Source organism: Oncorhynchus clarkii, chromosome 32 (genome assembly GCF_045791955.1).
Source record: "Oncorhynchus clarkii lewisi isolate Uvic-CL-2024 chromosome 32, UVic_Ocla_1.0, whole genome shotgun sequence".
NCBI classification, from domain to species: Eukaryota; Metazoa; Chordata; class Actinopteri; order Salmoniformes; family Salmonidae; genus Oncorhynchus; species Oncorhynchus clarkii.
The window spans coordinates 6,021,561-6,046,074 of NC_092178.1; the positions used below are offsets into that span (position 1 = coordinate 6,021,561).

Here is a 24,514-nt window from a genome sequence, read left to right on the forward strand (position 1 = left end):
TAGTGAGGAGAAACGAGCTCACTGTTAAGTCTGGACGCTTGCTACGGGGCTTTCGAGTCATCATACCGCTTGGATGCAGCTATGGAAGACAAGGCCAAGACCATGTTATGGAAGTCAAAAGATGGAACATTCCTCAGCTAGTGTGGCCAGTGTACTCATGGGATTTCCTAGAGGAGACTCAGCAGGAGAGCTACGAATTGATAATGCAACTCATTAGTGATGTCATGACATTGCCCTCTTTGGGTACAGCGAGCACCCCTCCCTCTGCCCTTTTCTATGCACCACCCCCCTACCCCCCCTGTCTCCTACACCCAGGCTGCTGTGGTCAGAGAGAGGTCGTAAATTCCTGGAGAAAATCTCCTCATGGCCACAGTATAGAGACAGAGTGAGTTTTCATAGAGAGAACAAAGGAATTTCTTCCACCTCACAGAACTTGAGGTCCGAACAACATTTATGTTCCAGAGAAGGTATAAAAGATCGGTTAAGCTACGAACTGGTCTGTTTGTTACAATTTGTGAAACTCATGAGAGACAATACGACCACAGTACGTACCATAACGCTGTTTATATAATAGCCTCAGTTATGAGGCTTGCATCTAATTGCTGTACAGGATGAATGAGGAAAGATGAAACTATTTGTGAAATTATGGGATGCTATGTAATGATTTAATGTGAGAGAATTGTATTTGTGTGTAAAGTTTCACTTAAGTCACTGGCACGCCCCCATGAACACAGTTAGGACCTGGTATCATGAGACAGCCTTTTTCTGCTCTTCAGAATAAAACTCCCACCGTGAGAATTTCTCAACAGACCTCTCAATTACGAGACGACAAAGGTTGCAGACCAGCTTACCCCGATAACGAGAGGGCCAAGGTTTGAGACCAGACTGCTGAATCTTTTAACCATCCCACATGGTTAATTAAACTCTTATACTATCGATACCGACAGAATAAGAACATGTCTTTGAAATGAATTACTAGTCTGCACCTAGGAATTCGGCGTCATTGAACGCGAAAACTGACAACCGCCGAAACATCTATTCTATAACGACACTCTGAAATATCCATTCTAACCATGACACAGAGAGAGAGAGAGAGAGAGAGAGAGAGAGAGAGAGAGAGAGAGAACAATGGATGGACAGACTCTCCAACAGAAGCGAACTTTTCAACAGAGATCCCGACAACACGCTGAGCGTAGATATATATATATATATTGATTGCAATTATTCCCGAATGAGTGAGCGTTCATGTGCAAAGGATTAGCATTTCAATTGTTAGAATTATCAACTGTGTGTTGTCTTATCTCAGTCGACCCCCACTTCCCTTTTGTACACCAAGCCACGATGCCGGTTTATCCCACTAGGGAAACACTGTTATCATTTCCTTGTAACTATCTACTGTTTGTTTATGCATTTCTGTGATTATTTAGTTAGTTAGTAAATAAATAATTTAAGACAATTGATGTATGGATGACTCATAGTGAAGACTGGGTTCGTGCAGATAACCAACAATTTACGACGTTTGGAATGAGACTAACGTGAGGTAAAATAAAGAATAAGTCATTAATCAGAAGACTAATTGATCAAATATCTGAAAAGTTATATTAGGAAAATTATAACTTTGTAATCTGAATATTTTCCTTGGTGCCCCCGACTTCCTAGTTAATTACAGTTACGTGATTAAATCAGTTTAATCGTGTAATAATAATTACAGAGAGTTGATAAATAAGTCTTCAGTTTTAATGATGCCAAAGACACGACAGCGATAATGGCTCCCTAACTTGTGTCTGAAGAGTTCTGCTCATTCATGGAAGCAAATGGAATCCAGCATGACAAATCAGGGCCATGTCACCCGCCAGAGAATGGCCTCGCCGAAATAGTTCCATTGTTACATAACTTGAATAACTTTTATATTAAACATAAAGAATGACGTTTCTTTACTGATAAAGACTGAAAAATAAAATCATGTGCAAAACAAATGAATATTCACTTTTTTTCCTTATGAGGCATCAAAAGTAAAGGGTAAGGGGAAATATGTTGTGCGTTGATATTCTGGCTGTCTTTTCAAGGCAACCGTAATGCTCCTCTGCTGAGTTACATTGGAACGAGTGGAATGTCTTGTCGAATGAAACGCATTAAACAATGCCCACGGTCATTTCTACTTCATCTCATGTCCCGGTTCTTATATCAGTTGTTTAAAGTAATAATGTGCTATACAGCAACATTCATCCAAACTTTAATATGACACCTGGTCAATTGAAGGCTTGTCAAATTGGTAAGATGATATACATTTGAACCCAAAGTGTTAGTAACCAGTAAGCCTAGTTGGCAAATGGTCTATTTATGAAAGGGTTAACGGAAATGATTGTGGCCACTATTTGTAAATAGCCTGTAATATTCTAGGAGGATATAGCGGCGCTCTATCTTTTATCCATAATGTCTACTGAACTCCATCCTCTCAAGTCTAGAGAGCGAGAGAGAAAGAGCTGCCTGTGCGCCCTGACACACAAACTGCTGTGCCAATAGGCGTATGGCTATCTAATTAAACTCGTACCACGCAATCCCTCGGATACCCCCCCCCCCCCCCCCCTCCTTAAATCCCATCTACCAACTCTCTCGCTCTCTTATCCCCGTGGAAGCACGCGCCCACCCGCCCGTTATCTGCCTCTCTCTGTCCGCTGGTTGTTGTCTCACGAGGCTTGAGTGTGACGGTGTCACGTTAACATGGTTTGCAGGGCTCAGCCGCAGTAGCAGCATAAGAGGAGAAAGAAGTAGAGACAGTAGCTGTGTGTTCGAAGCAGCCAGTCCGGACTCTCTCCCATCTCACATCTATCGACCGGAGGACGCAGCCAGACAAAACCGAACTTCCCCCCATCTCTTCCCGTCTCTCTCGCTCCCACGTCCCCATCGCGACGCTCGGTGATCAGGAGCTTGCGGAGCTCTCTCTTAGATAAAGGGTAAGAATTAACCGAATGAATGAATGATGCTTGTTTCCAATCAATCAACACATCTTTCACATCTGCCTGAAATGTTTTATATCGGTTTTGAATAGTTAATGGTTTGACAGCGTTGCACTGGTACGTTGGGCTCGCTATTGTTGATCGAATACCGCGTGCGTTCTCTCTGAAAGATGTGCAAGAAATATATTTATTTCGTCTTGGAGAACCGTTGTTTCCATTATATAGGCCTAATGATCATGTTTTGTTTGTTCAATTATAGAGTGTGCAATGCTTGGACGGTAGCCCTTTCCATATACAATAGGCTGTATGAAGCGGATTCAATGCTTGGACGGTAGCCCTTTCCCATATACAATAGGCTGTATGAAGCGGATTCAATGCTTGGACGGTAGCCCTTTCCCATATACAATAGGCTGCATAAACCGGATTCAATGCTTGGACGGTAGCCTGTCCCATATACAATAGGCTGTATAAAGCGGATTCAATGATTGGACGGTAGCCTTTCCCATATACAATAGGCTGTATTAAGCGGATTCAATGATTGGACGGTAGCCCTTTCCTTATACAATAGGCTGCATAAACCGGATTCAATGATTGGACGGTAGCCCTTTCCATATACAATAGGCTGCATAAACCGGATTCAATGATTGGACGGTAGCCCTTTCCATATACAATAGGCTGTATAAACCGGATTCAATGATTGCAAAACAACAACGATATCATAAATATGATTATCATTTGTATGTATTAAATTAATCTATTGAAACGCGGGATAAAAGAATGAGATGAGACGGTAACATTCACGACGCGGTGCGCTCAATGTGCTCCTAGGAATCTCTCTCCCTCTCTCGTCAGAATCTCACGTTGTTCTCTTCTTCTGCCCTCTTCAGACGATGTAATGCTGTTGTTTGGGAATTGAAAGATTGTTGAATTGTATAGGTTATGGAATGTGTTAGGTTATGATGCGCTGTACAGTAGTCTACAGTAGACGGTGTCACGGTGTGTGGACGCAGTGACGTTAAGGATTATGGTTTTAATAATTAGCCTATACATGTGGCTCAGAGGCTTATGCTAAGTTGATGCTTTCCCATAGCGGGACCGATATTTGTTATTTAGCCTATCCTGTGTATTTGTTGACAGTGATATCAGCCTGGGTCTAGTGTTGTATGTAGCCTCCACAATCTAAAGATAAAACAAACATATTAAACCAATGCTTTGGCATATACTATTTACATGTTACATGATATAGGCCTAATATCATAGCCTACTCTTGCAAAAGTCTAAATAAAATAGCAGAATGAGCAATTGCATTCTATAATGACCTCTCGCGTCACGGTTTACTTCCTCCCTGCCTGTTAAAAGAAACAACATGTCAATAATATTTTATGAGTCACGTAAAATCCCTTGTTTTAACCACTTCATCGATACTTAAGATCAAGGCCTGTAGTGTTTACCGGTAGTTGAATGGCACGGTGGAGAGAGAGAGAGAGAGAGAGAGAATGAATGGAGCCATCACTGCTGATGCATTACCGAGTCCGTTTCAAGCGAATGCGCAAGATTTGTTAGTAGTGTGCCATTAATGCATCTTATAAATGTGATAGCAATAGCATTATCTGGTTAAGAGTGCCATCAGTAGCCTACAGGAAAGGAGTTGGAGGAAGCTGCCCTTAGACTGATCTAAGGTCAGTCTTTTTTATACATTGAAAGGGTTATTTAGGTGAACTCAGCTGATCTATGCTCAGACTTATTTGCATTAAGTACCATCTAAGGTATTACCGAATGTGCAAACAAATGGGCGCTATAAACATTTTATTTTTTAAACACATTGGTGAACAACAAGGATCTTGATCCAGGAGAGATGTCAGAGAGATGTCTCTGCTGTAACCGTTCATACGGTATAAACGGTGTATCGCCTGAGCCTATACACCACCAGCTGGAGGGCCTTGCGGTCGCTGACAGACCATTTCTCGTACTAGGCTGTGATGCAATCGGTCAGGACGCTCTCGATGGTGCAGCGAAAGTATTTGGAGAAGGGGGGGGACTGCGAATTTCTTCAGCCGCCTTAGGAAGTAGAGATGCTGTTGCGACCTCTTGACCTTTTGTTGTTGGTCCATGTCAAGTCCTCTGCGATGTGGACGTTGAGGAACTTAAAACTGCTGACTCTGCTTCCTGAAGTCAACAATCAACTCTTTTGTTTTGCTGATGTGAGAGAGAGGTTGTTGTCATGACACCACTATGCCAGTTCACTTACTTCCTCCCTATAGGCTGACTTGTCATTGTTGATTATCAGGCCTGCAAATGCGGTGTCGTCATGGAGACTTGATGATGGGAGTTGGTGTGGTGCAATGCCACACTGTCGTGGATGAACAGGAAGTACAGCAGAGGACTAAGGACACACCCCTGGGGGATCCCTGGGTTTAAGAGTCAGTGTGAAGGACGTGTTGTTGCCAGTCCTCACAGCCTGGGGGCGGCCCGTCAGGAAATCCAGGATCCAGTTGCAGAGGGTGGTGTTCAGACCCAGGGCTCTGAGCTTGGAGGGAACAATTGTGTTAAAATGCTGAACTGTAGTCAATGAACAGCATTCTCACATAGGTGTTTCTCTTGTCCAGACAATGGTGGTCTATTAAAGCAGGTTGGGATTGCACCCTGGGACAGGGGGGGTTGGGATTACAACCTGGGACAGGGGGGATTGGGACTACAGCCTGGGACAGGGGCGGGTTGGGATTGCACCCTGGGACAGGGGGGGTTGGGATTACAACCTGGGACATGGGGGATTGGGATTACAACCTGGGACATCGGGGATTGGGACTGCAGCCTGGGACAGGGGGGGTTGGGATTACAACCTGGGACATGGGGGATTGGGACTGCAGCCTGGAACAGGGGGGGTTGGGATTACAGCCTGGGACGGGGGCAGGTTGAAGATGTCTGAGATGCGGCCCGGGGATTCCATGTTGGCTTGCGGCTTTGTGAGTATTCACTCTTTTTGAGAGTTTTCCTCACGTCAGCCTAGGAGAGCGAAAGCACCTGGTCGTCCAGAACAGCGAGAGTCCTCCTGGATGGCTCGGTATTGTCTGCCTCGATGCGAGCAGCTCTTAAGCTCTTCTGTGAGTGAGGCTTCAGTTGGCACCACACAGCTGGATTTACCTTATAGTTTGTGATAGTCTGTAGTCCTTGCCACATGCAACGAGAGTCTGAGGGGTCGAAGATCAATTAAAGTTTGAGTCTGTATGCCTCGTATGCGTCGCGCGCCACTTTGTCATCGGAGTTTGTTCTGCTGACATTGAATGCTGCAGTTTGGTCTCTCAGCATGCTATGGATTTCTCCGTTCATCCAGGGTTTTTGGTTGGGGTATGTCCGGAATGTTATTGTGGGTACAATATCATCAACACATTTCCTAATGAAGCCTTTGACGGACAATGTATATTCCTCAATGTTGGTGGATGAATGTTTTGAACATATTCCGATCAGTATTCTCAAAACCATCCTGCAGCATTGAGTCTGCGTCCTCTGTCCAGCGCCTCACTATTCTCTGTGTTGGTGGCTCCCTCTAGGAACAGTGAGACGTGATCTTATTGGCCGAAGTGGGGGGCGGGGGATGGCTTTGTTCATGTCATGGATGTTTGTGTATACATGGTCAAGCATGCTGGATCCTCTTGTGGGGCAGGAGACGTGTACCTTCTTCTTTATCCTCTCTCCTACACTCTCCTCTCTCCTACACTCTCCTCTCTCCTACACTCTCCTTTCTCCTACACCATCCTCCTATAGACTACAGTACATCCACAATCTCTCCTCTCTCCTACACTCTCCTCTCTCATACACTCTCCTCTCTCCTACACTCTCCTCTCTCCTACACTCTCCTCTCTCCTACACTCTCCCCTACACTCTCCTTTCTCCTACACTCTCCTCTCTCCTACACTCTCCTCTCTCCTACACTCTCCTCTCTCCTACACTCTCCTCTCTCCTACACTCTCCTCTCTCCTACACTCTCCTCTCTCCTACACTCTCCTTTCTCCTACACTATCCTCCTATAGACTACAGTACATCCACAATCTCTCCTCTCTCCTACACTCTCCTCTCTCCTACACTCTCCTCTCTCCTACACTCTCCTCTCTCCTACACTCTCCTTTCTCCTACACTCTCCTCCCATACACTACAGTACACCCACAATCTCTCCTACACTCTCCTTTCTCCTACACTCTCCTCTCTCCTACACTCTCCTCTCTCCTACACTCTCCTCTCTCCTACACTCTCCTTTCTCCTACACTCTCCTTTCTCCTACACTCTCCTCTCTCCTACACTCTCCTCTCTCCTACACTCTCCTCTCTCCTACACTCTCCTCTCTCCTACACTCTCCTCTCTCCTACACTCTCCTTTCTCCTACACTCTCCTTTCTCCTACACTCTCCTCTCTCCTACACTCTCCTCTCTCCTACACTCTCCTCTCTCCTACACTCTCCTTTCTCCTACACTATCCTCCTATAGACTACAGTACATCCACAATCTCTCCTCTCTCCTACACTCTCCTCTCTCCTACACTCTCCTCTCTCCTACACTCTCCTCTCTCCTACACTCTCCTTTCTCCTACACTCTCCTCCCATACACTACAGTACATCCACAATCTCTCCTACACTCTCCTTTCTCCTACACTCTCCTCCCATACACTACAGTACATCCACAATCTCTCCTCTCTCCTCCAATCCTACTCTCCTTTACCCCCTCTCTCCTCCTCTCCTCCACTCCACTCCACTCCTATCCTCCTCTCCTCCCCTCCTCTCCTCCCTCCTCCTCTCCAATCCTCTCCTCTCTCCTCCACTCCAATCCTCCTCTCTCCCCTCCTCCTTCCTCTCTCCTCTTCTTTCTCCAATCCTCCCCTCCTCCTCTCCTCTCCTCTCTCCTCCTCTCCAATCCTCCTCCTCTCCTATCCTCCCCTCCTCCCTCCTCTCCAAACCTCCTCTCTCCTCTCTCCTCCACCTCCTCCTCTCCTCTCCTTTCCATTAGTGGGCCTAAAGTGTGTTGTTGAGTTAATATCTCTGGGTTGTTGTGATTGAGATAAGGCATTATGTACCCTCTGTACTGATGACCCTGCAAGATCATATCACTACACAAATCCATCCTCTCCTCCTCTCATTACCTCTGTTCTACCTCTGACTATAGCCCAATACTTATTCTATTTTCTTCCTATTTTCTAATCAAATCAACAACAAAAAATGAAAAACAGTTCACTGCGCTTGCCAGTATTGAGCTTAGTTATTGGCCTCACAGCCTTTTGTCAAAGCTTTGCATCTTTTTTTTAAACCTTTTTTTTAACCTCAAGGTAGTTAATAAGAAGAAATACTTATATTCAATGACAGCATAGTGGGTTAAATGCCTTGTTCAGGGCCAGAACAACAGATTTGCCAGCTCAGGGATTTGAACTTGCAATCTTCCGGTTACTAGTCGAACGCTCTAACCACTAGGCTACCCTGCCGCCCCATCTTGCATTTCTGTATTTTGAAAGTTACACATCTTGACAACTTGATTGCTGACAAACAAAACAATGTGGGACTGGGTCAACAATGGACTAATGAAACAAATACCAAAATATAGTTTCTGGGTGGAATTTTCCTTTTATTAAGTCCTCAAGGGTCCTTTCAATTTAGGAGACTCTCTTATGCCTGAACAGAATCTGGAGAATGCCATGCTAGGATTCCCCCCCAGCTGTGTATGTATCTTCAATCCAAACAGACTGGTGGGATGTGGCTCAAATGGCCCCCTGTTCCCTTATGGGCCCTGGTATAGTGCACTATATAGGGAATAGTGTGGCATTTGGGATGCATGCAGCGAGTGCAGCTCTCTCTGTGTAGGTTGGAGGCATTTTATAAGCAGCTGTAATGACTGTAAGGGGCCTTCTCTCCTCTCTGTCATACAGACATTCTGAGAGGCTTTGGAAAGTGTGTGTGTGTGTGTGTTTCTCCTCTCTGGAGCAGAATACAGCTACCCTAGGGCTGTGAAAAACACCTAAGGACCCTATTTAATTATAACTGTTATCCAGGATTTGTGGGTAATGGCAGGAATAATAACATATTTTTGTTCACACAGTGAAAAACTCCTAGAAGACGTGGTACTACACTGGGTACACAAAACATTAGGAACACCACCCTAATATTGAGTTGAGCACCCCCCCCCCCCCCCCCTTGCCCTCAGAACATCCTCTAAATGATTTATTGCGTTCTCAAAGAGGACTTGGCGTTAATATTCCTGGTCAATAGGTGTCTTTATTCTGGTCTCTGTACTGAGTGGTCAGTTCAGACAGTGACTGGTGCTGTGCTCTAGTGCAGTGGTCAGAGAGAGAGAGAGAGAGAGAGAGAGAGAGAGAGAGAGAGAGAGAGAGAGAGAGAGAGAGAGAGAGAGAGAGAGAGAGAGAGAGAGAGAGAGAGAGAGAGAGAGAGAGAGAGAGAGAGAGAGAGAGAGAGAGAGAGAGAGAGAGAGAGAGAGAGAGAGAGAGAGAGAGAGAGAGAGAGAGAGAGAGAGAGAGAGAGAGAGAGAGAGAGAGAGAGAGAGAGAGAGAGAGAGAGAGAGAGAGAGAGAGAGAGAGAGAGAGAGAGAGAGAGAGAGAGAGAGACGGCCTACAAACCTGACTCACTTACACCAGCTCTGTTGGGAGGAATGGGCCAAAATTCACCCCACTTTTTGTGGGAAGCTTGTGGAAGGTTACCTGAAACATTTGACCCGAGTTAAACAATTTAAAGGGATTTTTAGTTTAGTTTATTAATACGACCATTTAAAAATAAACAAGCATAAAACTTGAAAAAGCACGTTAATAAAATCATGGAGGACAAAGTCTGGGACTTATTTCCATCTTGAGACAAGATGGCTGGACAAGATCAAATCGAATTTTATTTGTCACATACACATGGTTAGCAGATGCTAATGCGAGTGTAGCGAAATGCTTGTGCTTCTAGTTCCGACCATGCAGTAATAACCAACGAGTAATCTAACCTAACAATTCCAAAACTACTACCTTATACACACAAGTGTAAAGGGATCAAGAATATGTACATAAAGATATATGAATGAGTGATGGTACAGAACGGCATAGGCAAGATGCAGTAGATGTTATCGAGTACAGTTAATACATATGAGATGAATAATATAGGGTGTGTAAACAAATCAAATTCAAATCAAATCAAATGTATTTATATAGCCCTTCGTACATCAGCTGATATCTCAAAGTGCTGTACAGAAACCCAGTCTAAAACCCCAAACAGCAAGCAATGCAAGTGTAGAAGCACGGTGGCTAGGAAAACACTAAATAAACAAAGTGGCATAGTTTAAAGTGGCTAGTGATACAACACAGTATGAAATAATAAAACAAAAACAGGAGGCTTGTGGAAGGCTACCCAATACGTTTGACCCGAGTTAAACAATTTAAAGGCAATGCTACCAAATACTAATTGAGAGTATGTAAACTTCTGACCCACTGGGAATGTGATGAAAGAAATAAAAGCTAAAATAAATAATTCTCTCTACTATTATTCTGACATTTCACATTCTTAAAATAAAGTGGTGATCCTAACTGACCTAAGAGAAGGAGTACATGATGGGGCAGATCACGCACCTATGTGGGGTCCCAGTGTTGAGGATCAGCAGAGTGGGGGTGTTGTTTCCTACCTTCACCACCTGGGGGCAGCCTGTCAGGAAGTCCAGGACCCAGTTGCACAGGGCGGGATTCAGACCCAGGGCCTCAAGCTTAATGACAACCTTGGAGGGAACTATGGTGATGAATGCTGATTTATAGTCAATAAACAGCATTCTTTCATAGGTATTCCTCTTGTCCAGATGGGATAGGGCAGTGTGCAGAGACTAGTTTCCCAGTCCCTGCCGCTGAAAGACATCCCCACAGCACGATGCTGCCACCACCATGCTTCACCAATGGGATGGTGCCAGGTTTCCTCCAGACGTAACGCTTGGCATTCAGGCCAAAGAGTTTAATCTTGGATTCATCAGACCAGAGATCCTTATTTCTTCTGGTCTGAGAGTATTTAGGTGCCTTTTGGCAAACTCCAAGTGGGCTGTCATGTTCCTTTTGCTGAAGAGTGGCTTCCGTCTGGCCACTCTACCGTAAAGGCGTGATTGGTGGAGTGCTGCAGAGATGGTTGTCCTTCTGGAAGGTTCTCCCATCTCCACAGAGGAACTCTGGAGGACTCTCAGAGTGACCATCTGGTTCTTGGTCACCTCCCTGACCAAGGCCCTTCTCCCCGCGATTGCCTAGTAAGAATGATGTAGGCAACTGTGTTCAACTGTGTTCTTGGGGACATTCAATGCTGCAGAATGGTTTTGAGGATACCCTTCCCCAGATCTCTGCCTCAACACAATCCTGTCTCAGAGCTCTATGGACAATTCCTTCGACCTCATGGCTTGGTTTTTGCACTGACATCCACTGTCAACTGTAGGACCTTATATAGACAGTTGTGTGCCTTTCCAAATTATTTCCAATCAATTGAATTTACCACAGGTGGACTCCAAACAATTTGAGGAAACATGTCAATGATGTTCAATGGAATCAGGATACACCTGAACTCAATTTCTTGTCACATAGCAAAGGGTCTGAATACTTATGTAAATAAGGTATTTTGGTTTTTGATTTTTTTTTTTTATACATTTCTTTAATGAATGTTAAATGAATCCTGTAAATGTTAAAATGGCCACATTTGGGTGAAATCAATTAGTTTAATTTCTCAGAGATCAAACTAATATTTCAACCTAATAATGGTATAGGAGTGCTCATCTTCTCTCTCTAACTATGGAAACGATTTCAGATCTGAGATGGTGGGTGTAGTGGCTGGCTGAAATGGAAATACATTTTATGTTGTCATCATTTTGCAGACACTCTTTATCCAGAGGGACTTGCAGGAGCAATTTGGTTTTAAGTGCCTTGCTCTAGGTCTCACCAACAGATTTTTATTTCACCTGGTATCCAGCACATAGAGTACAGATTAGTACAGGCTGAAGCAGTGTATTGTGGGAAATGTACTCCCAGGTAGCTAGTGCCTCTTCTCTCAGCTCAGCCCTCCCAGTGACACACACACGGTGCCACATGATCTCTGGTGAAGGAGAAATTCTCGCTTAGAGGGCCTTTCTGATGAGAGTCGTGTGTGTGAGGTATTTTTAGTCCCCCTTCGTCATGACATGCAGGGCCGAGACGTCTAGAATGTGGGAAGTTAGCATAGCGGACTAGACTTCTAGAATGTGGGAAGTTAGCATAGCGGACTAGACTTCTAGAATGTGGGAAGTTAGCATAGCGGACTAGACTTCTAGAATGTGGGAAGTTAGCATAGCAGTCTAGACTTCTAGAATGTGGGAAGTTAGCATAGCAGTCTAGACTTCTAGAATGTGGGAAGTTAGCATAGCAGTCTAGACTTCTAGAATGTGGGAAGTTAGCATAGCAGACTAGGCTTCTAGAATGTGGGAAGTTAGCATAGCAGTCTAGACTTCTAGAATGTGGGAAGTTAGCATAGCAGTCTAGGCTTCTAGAATGTGGGAAGTTAGCATAGCAGTCTAGACTTCTAGAATGTGGGAAGTTAGCATAGCAGTCTAGACTTCTAGAATGTGGGAAGTTAGCATAGCAGACTAGGCTTCTAGAATGTGGGAAGTTAGCATAGCAGTCTAGGCTTCTAGAATGTGGGAAGTTAGCATAGCAGACTAGATTGAGGTTGTTTCCCAGGCTTTTTCTCTCTCCCCTGAATGCTCCGACAGTATATGCTGGATTTGTTTTAACCTTATTTGGGAAAGCTGTAACCTCTGGCCCTGGAATGTATGTGTGCCTGCTTGTGTGTGCGTGTGTGTTTGTGTCACAGGAGCCTGCTGAGGAGAGAACGGCTCATAATAACAGCTGGAACGGAGCAAATGGAATGGCATTTTGTGTTTTTGCCATACTCTACATACTGTTCTGTCTCCTAATGTGTTATTTTCAACCTGTTCTCACAGCATTTAGTATTATTCAGTATGTAAATATGATGTTACTTTTCCTTTGGTATGTATTTTTCAAAAACAATGTTCACTTTTATTTAACTAGGCATGTCAGTTAAGAACAAATTCTTATTGTCAATGACCGCCTAGTGGGTTAACTGCCTTGTTCAGGGGCAGAACAACAGTTTTTTGTAACCTTGTCAGCTTGATGATTTGATCTTGCAACCTTTTGGTTCCAAGTCCAACACTCTAGGCTACCTGCGGCCCCAGGTAGCCTATTCATTTTTGGATGTACAACCCCCCCATTTCATGTGATACTTTCAAGACTCAGGATATGACCCTGATGCAGACACAGGAGGCAGATAGTACACTTCTCAGATCATTTATTAGAAACACAGGACAGGTAGAGGTTCGTGATCAGGTCAGAGTCAGGCGGGTAAAGGACGGAGGCAGCCACGGGGTCAGGGCAGGCAGGGGTTTGTGATCAGGTCAGAGTCAGGCGGGTACAGGACGACAGGCAGGCTCGGGGTCCGGGTCCGGGCAGGCAGAATGGTCAGAACCGGGAAAAACTAAGAAACAGAACTAGACAAACAGGAAGGCGGGAAAGCACGCTGGTAAGAGCTGACAAGACGAACAGACAAACAGAGAACAACACAGGTATAAATACACCGGGGATACTGGGGAAGATGGGCTACACCTGCAGGGGGTTGGAGCCAAGCTGAAAGACAGGTGAAACAGATCAGGTTGTGACAGCTACTGTATGTTACAAATTAAAATGTGTATTATATGATCCGAATTTGCAAAACGTACAATATGTAACAAATTTGCTAAATGTACTATATTTTACTAATTATATGCATACATGTGATGTGTTACGAATTCTAGCTAGGTGGCTGACATTAGCTGGGCTAGGGGTTAGGGTTAAGTTTAGGGGTCAGGTTAAAGGGTTAAGACTAGGGAGAGAGGTCTGAAGGAGTGTAACGGCTGTTGGAAGGAGAGGACCAAGGTGCAGCGTGGTAAGTGTTCATATTTATTTATTGAACTGAACACTAAATACCAAAATAACAAGAGAATAAATGAAACCAAAACAGTCCCGTAAGGTGCAAACACTGATACGGAAAACAACTACCCACAAAAACCCTGTGGGGAAAAGCTACCTAAGTATGGTTCTCAATCAGATACAACGATCGACAGCTGTCCCTGATTGAGAAACAAAGAAACAAAACAAAGAAATAGAAACACATAGAAAAATAACATAGAATGCCCACCCAAATCACACCCTGACCAGCCCAAAAATAGAGACATAAAAAGCTCTACGGTCAGGGAGTGACAGGGAGGGGAGAGAGTTCTGAAGGAGGGGTGAGGGGAGAGAGGTCTGAAAAAGGGGTGAGGGGTAAAGGGGAGAGTTCTGAAGGAGAGTTATAGAAGCGGGTGAGAGAGGTAGAGAGTTATAGAAGCTGGTGAGAGAGGTAGAGAGTTATAGAAGCTGGTGAGAGAGGTGGAGAGTTATAGAAGCTGGTGAGAGAGATGCACAGTTATAGAAGCTGGTGAGAGAGATGCAGAGTTATAGAAGCTGGTGAGAGAGGTGGAGAGTTATAGAAGCGGGTGAGAGAGATGGAGAGTTATAGAAGCTGGTGAGAGAGATGGAGAGTTATAGAAGCGGGTGAGAGAAGTAGACAGGTCTGAAGGAGAGTTACAGCAACAAGGTCTTCTCATCAGAGAGCTGGAAAACAGTCCGGGAGCCCCTCCTCTATTCATGCATCCTTTTTCATCACCTCTGTGAAGAACAACTTTAAAATAATGAAGTTCACCTTCCCTCACCCTCTCATTCACAAACAAAGTGTGTGACTCAAAAAAGAAAGAGAGAGAGAGAGAGAGAGAGAGAGAGAGGTAGAGGGCGTTCTCACTGATTAAGGGGGTCTGAGCATTGCCCCAAAGTCTCATCACATTAATGGGACATTTTCCCTAGCTCTAATACACTGTAATATACTTACATACAGAGGATTTTACCTTTAATGTCCTGTCCAGAAATCATTCCCCTGACTTTGACTTAGTTAATAGATGCAGACTCTGACTTAATTACTTCAATCAGACTCTGTCTTAGTTACTTCATTCTGACTCTGACTTAGTTCATTCATACTGACTCTGACTTAGTTCATTTATACGGACTCTGACTTAGTTACTTCATTCTGACTCTGACTTAGTTCATTCATACTGACTCTGACTTAGTTCATTTATACGGACTCTGACTTAGTTACTTCATTCTGACTCTGACTTAGTTCATTCATACTGACTCTGACTTAGTTCATTTATACGGACTCTGACTTAGTTACTTCATACTGACTCTGACTTAGTTACTTCATACTGACTCTGACTTAGTTCATTCATACTGACTCTGACTTAGTTCATTCATACTGACTCTGACTTAGTTCATTTATACGGACTCTGACTTAGTTAATTCATACTGACTCTGACTTAGTTACTTCATACTGACTCTGACTTAGTTACTTCATACTGACTCTGACTTAGTTAATTTATACTGACTCTGACTTAGTTACTTCATACAGACTCCGACTTAGTTACTTCATACTGACTCTGACTTAGTTACTTCATACAGACTCTGACTTAGTTACTTCATACAGACTCTGACTTAGTTCATTTATACTGACTCTGACTTAGTTACTTCTGGCCGGTAATGGCCGGTTAATTAAGATAAACACATTTAGCATCTCCTGGCTTCCACACAGACAGGTCTAAAGAAACAGGAATGAATGAAATGTATTCTATTTCAGAAGAACAGAATAGCATCCTCTGAGATGTCCTTATGTCAGGTCCTGATCTGGCTATGCCATATGGCTGTGGGCTACACTAGTTCATTTAGCAGACAAGATTTGCTTGGAATTCTGTGGCATTATTTTATATTATTTTGTAGTTTCCTCCAAACGGTTTGAGGGAGTATGCGCACAAGTGGCTATTCTGTGTTTAGTGGTTAACATAGAAATAGGTCATCCTAGATGCTTAATTTAGAGTTATTAATGTGACTTTGTTCTATAAACGTCGGGATGTATGTTTTGATGTTTAATACGTTGTAAGGCTGCATGATGCGACTCTAATGATGATTTGGAAAAAGTTGCATGAAAGGCATGAGTTCTGCTTTGTTTTGTTTTCCCACAGGCTGTACACTCCTGATAATGGCGGCATCCCCTTTGGGTGGCCGTAATGCCCCCTGAAAAAAAAATCTATGTATTTTGTAGCTAGTGGCTGTTGTGCCCTTGGGCTGAATATAATCATTAAAATTCCCTTCTTCCGGCTACATGCCAAAGCACCCCTCCCTCAAATGGCTCTTGTCACCTGATCGGGTCTTTCTCACAGGCTACTCGCGGAACTGCGCGCATCTTTATTCAAATCCGATGCGCATATTAAAGATATTGGAAGAACTATCCCCATTTTACTTTTCGTCAGCCAACGAGATGAGTAACGAACAGCAAAAGCGCTAGCCTATTATGTCAATCTACTATGCCCCATAGTACAAAAATACTATAAGGGACCTATTGTATTCTTTGCGAGGAAATAAATATTCCAAACATAGTCTGGGACAGTTGTGGGATACGATAGATCCCAAATGAATAAAACCACTAGGCATAAAACATATTTTCGTTATTTCTTTCAGTAATGAACCTGACGCAGCAGATCGGAACGTTTAGCTTAAAATGGTGATAAACTATTAGGCTATTTCTTCACATTATAAACGCAACAATTCGCTCATGGCAGTAGAATACAATCGCAATTGTTCCGTTAGCGGGAAAACATCATTATCAAAAGTGACCGCAAATGCAGTTGTGCATGTAATGCTTTTATTATAAATGTGCATTTATTTATGGTTAAAATTATCTTCCCCAAACATGAAATTCACTCACTGTTTATGTTTGCCAGTTAGGCTCTACACCCCTTGTAAAGCAGATTAATGTGCTTAATTTTAAGAAGTTATTTGGCCACTTTAGCTGTGATACAAACCTTATCAAAACATATAGGCCTATGGGCTAGGCTACATGAGGTGTGATACTAACCTTATCAAAACATATAGGCCTATGGGCTAGGCTACATGAGGTGTGATACTAACCTTATCAAAACATATAGGCCTATGGGCTAGGCTACATGAGGTGTGATACTAACCTTATTAAAACATATAGGCCTATGGGCTAGGCTACATGAGGTGTGATACTAACCTTATTAAAACATATAGGCCTGTGGGCTAGGCTACATGAGGTGTGATACTAACCTTATCAAAACATATAGGACTATGGGCTAGGCTACATGAGGTGTGATACTAACCTTATCAAAACATATAGGCCTATGGGCTAGGCTACATGAGGTGTGATACTAACCTTATCAAAACATATAGGCCTATGGGCTAGGCTACATGAGGTGTGATACAAACCTTATCAAAACATATAGGCCTATGGGCTAGGCTACATGAGGTGTGATACTAACCTTATCAAAACATATAGGCCTATGGGCTAGGCTACATGAGGTGTGATACTAACCTTATCAAAACATATAGGCCTATGGGCTAGGCTACATGAGGTGTGATACTAACCTTATTAAAACATATAGGCCTATGGGCTAGGCTACATGAGGTGTGATACTAACCTTATTAAAACATATAGGCCTGTGGGCTAGGCTACATGAGGTGTGATACTAACCTTATCAAAACATATAGGCCTATGGGCTAGGCTACATGAGGTGTGATACTAAACATATAGGCCTATGGGCTAGGCTACATGAGGTGTGATACTAAACATATAGGCCTATGGGCTAGGCTACATGAGGTGTGATACTAAACATATAGGCCTATGGGCTAGGCTACATGAGGTGTGATACTAAACATATAGGACTATGGGCTAGGCTACATGAGGTGTGATACTAAACATATAGGACTATGGGCTAGGCTACATGAGGTGTGATACTAAACATATAGGCCTATGGGCTAGGCTACATGAGGTGTGATACTAAACATATAGGCCTATGGGCTAGGCTACATGAGGTGTGATACTAAACATATAGGCCTATGGGCTAGGCTACATGAGGTGTGATACTAAACATATAGGCCTATGGGCTAGGCTACATGAGGTGTGATACTAAACATATAGGTCTATGGGCTAGGCTACATGAGGTGTGATACTAAACATATAGGTCTATGGGCTAGGCTACATGAGGTGTGATACTAAACATATAGGTCTATGGGCTAGGCTACATGAGGTGTGATACTAAACATATAGGCCTATGGGCTAGGCTACATGAGGTGTGATACTAAACATATAGGCCTATGGGCTAGGCTACATGAGGTGTGATACTAAACATATAGGCCTATGGGCTAGGCTACATGAGGTGTGATACTAAACATATAGGCCTATGGGCTAGGCTACATGAGGTGTGATACTAAACATATAGGCCTATGGGCTAGGCTACATGAGGTGTGATACTAAACATATAGGCCTATGGGCTAGGCTACATGAGGTGTGATACTAAACATATAGGCCTATGGGCTAGGCTACATGAGGTGTGATACTAAACATATAGGCCTATGGGCTAGGCTACATGAGGTGTGATACTAAACATATAGGCCTATGGGCTAGGCTACATGAGGTGTGATACTAAACATATAGGCCTATGGGCTAGGCTACATGAGGTGTGATACTAAACATATAGGACTATGGGCTAGGCTACATGAGGTGTGATACTAAACATATAGGCCTATGGGCTAGGCTACATGAGGTGTGATACTAAACATATAGGACTATGGGCTAGGCTACATGAGGTGTGATACTAAACATATAGGCCTATGGGCTAGGCTACATGAGGTGTGATACTAAACATATAGGACTATGGGCTAGGCTACATGAGGTGTGATACTAAACATATAGGCCTATGGGCTAGGCTACATGAGGTGTGATACTAAACATATAGGCCTATGGGCTAGGCTACATGAGGTGTGATACTAAACATATAGGCCTATGGGCTAGGCTACATGAGGTGTGATACTAAACATATAGGTCTATGGGCTAGGCTACATGAGGTGTGATACTAAACATATAGGTCTATGGGCTAGGCTACATGAGGTGTGATACTAAACATATAGGCCTATGGGCTAGGCTACATGAGGTGTGATACTAAACATATAGGACTATGGGCTAGGCTACATGAGGTGTGATACTAAACATATAGGCCTATGGGCTAGGCTACATGAGGTGTGATACTAAACATATAGGCCTATGGGCTAGGCTACATGAGGTGTGATACTAAACATATAGGCCTATGGGCTAGGCTACATGAGGTGTGATACTAAACATATAGGCCTATGGGCTAGGCTACATGAGGTGTGATACTAAACATATAGGCCTATGGGCTAGGCTACATGAGGTGTGATACTAAACATATAGGCCTATGGGCTAGGCTACATGAGGTGTGATACTAAACATATAGGCCTATGGGCTAGGCTACATGAGGTGTGATACTAAACATATAGGCCTATGGGCTAGGCTACATGAGGTGTGATACTAAACATATAGGCCTATGGGCTAGGCTACATGAGGTGTGATACTAAACATATAGGCCTATGGGCTAGGCTACATGAGGTGTGATACTAAACATATAGGCCTATGGGCTAGGCTACATGAGGTGTGATACTAAACATATAGGCCTATGGGCTAGGCTACATGAGGTGTGATACTAAACATATAGGCCTATGGGCTAGGCTACATGAGGTGTGATACTAAACATATAGGACTATGGGCTAGGCTACATGAGGTGTGATACTAAACATATAGGCCTATGGGCTAGGCTACATGAGGTGTGATACTAAACATATAGGCCTATGGGCTAGGCTACATGAGGTGTGATACTAAACATATAGGCCTATGGGCTAGGCTACATGAGGTGTGATACTAAACATATAGGCCTATGGGCTAGGCTACATGAGGTGTGATACTAAACATATAGGACTATGGGCTAGGCTACATGAGGTGTGATACTAAACATATAGGCCTATGGGCTAGGCTACATGAGGTGTGATACTAAACATATAGGCCTATGGGCTAGGCTACATGAGGTGTGATACTAAACATATAGGCCTATGGGCTAGGCTACATGAGGTGTGATACTAAACATATAGGCCTATGGGCTAGGCTACATGAGGTGTGATACTAAACATATAGGCCTATGGGCTAGGCTACATGAGGTGTGATACTAAACATATAGGCCTATGGGCTAGGCTACATGAGGTGTGATACTAAACATATAGGCCTATGGGCTAGGCTACATGAGGTGTGATACTAAACATATAGGCCTATGGGCTAGGCTACATGAGGTGTGATACTAAACATATAGGCCTATGGGCTAGGCTACATGAGGTGTGATACTAAACATATAGGCCTATGGGCTAGGCTACATGAGGTGTGATACTAAACATATAGGCCTATGGGCTAGGCTACATGAGGTGTGATACTAAACATATAGGCCTATGGGCTAGGCTACATGAGGTGTGATACTAAACATATAGGCCTATGGGCTAGGCTACATGAGGTGTGATACTAAACATATAGGCCTATGGGCTAGGCTACATGAGGTGTGATACTAAACATATAGGCCTATGGGCTAGGCTACATGAGGTGTGATACTAAACATATAGGCCTATGGGCTAGGCTACATGAGGTGTGATACTAAACATATAGGCCTATGGGCTAGGCTACATGAGGTGTGATACTAAACATATAGGCCTATGGGCTAGGCTACATGAGGTGTGATACTAAACATATAGGACTATGGGCTAGGCTACATGAGGTGTGATACTAAACATATAGACCTATGGGCTAGGCTACATGAGGTGTGATACTAAACATATAGGACTATGGGCTAGGCTACATGAGGTGTGATACTAAACATATAGGCCTATGGGCTAGGCTACATGAGGTGTGATACTAAACATATAGGCCTATGGGCTAGGCTACATGAGGTGTGATACTAAACATATAGGCCTATGGGCTAGGCTACATGAGGTGTGATACTAAACATATAGGCCTATGGGCTAGGCTACATGAGGTGTGATACTAAACATATAGGCCTATGGGCTAGGCTACATGAGGTGTGATACTAAACATATAGGCCTATGGGCTAGGCTACATGAGGTGTGATACTAAACATATAGGCCTATGGGCTAGGCTACATGAGGTGTGATACTAAACATATAGGCCTATGGGCTAGGCTACATGAGGTGTGATACTAAACATATAGGACTATGGGCTAGGCTACATGAGGTGTGATACTAAACATATAGGCCTATGGGCTAGGCTACATGAGGTGTGATACTAAACATATAGGCCTATGGGCTAGGCTACATGAGGTGTGATACTAAACATATAGGCCTATGGGCTAGGCTACATGAGGTGTGATACTAAACATATAGGCCTATGGGCTAGGCTACATGAGGTGTGATACTAAACATATAGGCCTATGGGCTAGGCTACATGAGGTGTGATACTAAACATATAGGCCTATGGGCTAGGCTACATGAGGTGTGATACTAAACATATAGGCCTATGGGCTAGGCTACATGAGGTGTGATACTAAACATATAGGTCTATGGGCTAGGCTACATGAGGTGTGATACTAAACATATAGGCCTATGGGCTAGGCTACATGAGGTGTGATACTAAACATATAGGTCTATGGGCTAGGCTACATGAGGTGTGATACTAAACATATAGGCCTATGGGCTAGGCTACATGAGGTGTGATACTAAACATATAGGCCTATGGGCTAGGCTACATGAGGTGTGATACTAAACATATAGGCCTATGGGCTAGGCTACATGAGGTGTGATACTAAACATATAGGCCTATGGGCTAGGCTACATGAGGTGTGATACTAAACATATAGGCCTATGGGCTAGGCTACATGAGGTGTGATACTAAACATATAGGTCTATGGGCTAGGCTACATGAGGTGTGATACTAAACATATAGGCCTATGGGCTAGGCTACATGAGGTGTGATACTAAACATATAGGCCTATGGGCTAGGCTACATGAGGTGTGATACTAAACATATAGGCCTATGGGCTAGGCTACATGAGGTGTGATACTAAACATATAGGCCTATGGGCTAGGCTACATGAGGTGTGATACTAAACATATAGGCCTATGGGCTAGGCTACATGAGGTGTGATACTAAACATATAGGCCTATGGGCTAGGCTACATGAGGTGTGATACTAAACATATAGGACTATGGGCTAGGCTACATGAGGTGTGATACTAAACATATAGGACTATGGGCTAGGCTACATGAGGTGTGCGACTATGATTTGAAAAAGTTGCAAAAAATGTATGCGCTGTTTGCGTTAAGCTGGCCATCATATACACAAGTGATAGACTAATATTGTCACCCGTCAGACTATTCTTGAATTAATCTTGTCTTTACATGTACTAAATAATATATGTGTGAAATTTAGAATGGACCATTATCATGCACATGTCTCAACAGGGGCAGGGGGAAAAAAATACAGTCATCCTCGCACTTAATAAATAGTGAGAAAAAAAAAACTCCCAATTGACAAAAGAGACTTAATGACGACGGACAGACAAACAGAAACATATCTTTGAGATTGAGTAAGAAACTTTGGCGGCCTTGTTTTCAGAAACCATTGACTTTTCCTGTGGTTCATTTTCATGCCAGCCCAGGTAGGCTATACTCCTGTTGTAAAGAGAAGCAATGTGCTTAATATTAGGAAAGTTGAGAAATAAATATAGTAGGCCTAGACTATATAAAGCTGACGGGATCATCCTCGTTTTAAAAGAGGCCATCACTCTGTTTTCTCAATTTCATAGCCGATAGAAATGTTGCGCAACATGAGCTCAAGGACTCTCATGAAGTGTTTGATTAGATTTATCCTTATATTTGCATTGATGTTAGTGATTAGAGGGACAATAGAGTGCTGAGTACCAGGCAGTTAGCAAGTTTGGTAGGTTACTAATGACCAATCAGCAGCATCAGAGCACGTAGAAGCCTAATACCGTGACTAAAGCATCGGGATTTGATTTGATTTGAATTGAAGCGATCACATGTAATTTGACTGCCATCCTGACCACCGGTGTAGCAGTAATACGGTCAACGTAACATCCCTACCATACAGACTCTGACTTAGTTACCCCATACAGACTCTGACTTAGTTACCTCATACAGACTCTGACTTAGTTACCTCATACAGACTCTGACTTAGTTACCTCATACAGACTGACCTCGTACAGACTCTGACTTAGTTACCTCATACAGACTCTGACTTAGTTACCTCATACAGACTCTGATTTAGTTACCCCATACAGACTCTGACTTAGTTACCTCATACAGACTGACCTCGTACAGACTCTGACTTAGTTACCCCATACAGACTCTGACTTAGTTACCTCATACAGACTGACCTCGTACAGACTCTGACTTAGTTACCTCATACAGACTCTGCCTTAGTTACCTCATACAGACTGACCTCGTACAGACTCTGACTTAGTTACCCCATACAGACTCTGAATTAGTTAACTCATACAGACTGACCTCGTACAGACTCTGACTTAGTTACCTCATACAGACTCTGACTTAGTTACCTCATGCAGACTCTGACTTAGTTACCTCATACAGACTCTGACTTAGTTACCTCATACAGACTCTGACTTAGTTACCTCATACAGACTCTGACTTAGTTACCTCATACAGACTCTGACTTAGTTACCTCATACAGACTCTGACTTCATACAGACTGACCTCGTACAGACTCCCAACTTAGTTACTTCATACAGACTCCCAACTTAGTTACTTCCTGCAGACTCCCAACTTAGTTACTTCATACAGACTGACCTCGTACAGACTCCCAACTTAGTTACTACCTGCAGACTCACGACTTAGTTACTTCCTGCATACTCCCAACTTTGTTACTTCATACAGACTCCCGACTTAGTTACTTCCTGCAGACTCCCAACTTAGTTACTTCCTGCAGACTCCCGACTTAGTTACTTCATGCAGACTCCCGACTTAGTTACTTCCTGCAGACTCCCAACTTAGTTACTTCATGCAGACTCCCGACTTAGTTACTTCATGCAGACTCCCGATTTAGTTACTTCATGCAGACTCCCGACTTAGTTACTTCCTGCAGACTCCCGACTTAGTTACTTCCTGCAGACTCCCGACTTAGTTACTTCCTATAGACTCCCGACTTAGTTACTTCCTGCAGACTCCCGACTTAGTTACTTCATGCAGACTCCCGACTTAGTTACTTCATGCAGACTCCCGACTTAGTTAATTCCTGCAGACTCCCGACTTAGTTACTTCCTGCAGACTCCCGACTTAGTTACTTCCTGCAGACCCCCAACTTAGTTACTTCATGCAGACTGACCTCGTACAGACTCCCAACTTAGTTACTTCATGCAGACTCCCAACTTAGTTACTTCCTGCAGACCCCCGACTTAGTTACTTCCTGCAGACTCCCGACTTTGTTACTTCCTGCAGACTCCCAACTTTCTTCCTGCAGCTTGGTGGTGTCTGAAATATTTATTTCGCCAGGATTGTCT

The 24,514-nt window shown here is 43.5% G+C and overlaps 1 protein-coding gene across 1 annotated transcript in view; it reads left to right on the forward strand.

The window, feature by feature from the left end:
• The first annotated feature begins 2,641 nt into the window (after positions 1-2,641).
• Positions 2,642-24,514, forward strand: part of LOC139392446 (hippocalcin-like protein 1) — a 77,982-nt gene continuing 56,109 nt past the window's right edge. The window contains exon 1 of the mRNA XM_071140439.1: positions 2,642-2,954. The gene's annotated coding sequence lies outside the window, so the exon portion shown is untranslated. The remainder of the gene's footprint in view (positions 2,955-24,514) is intronic.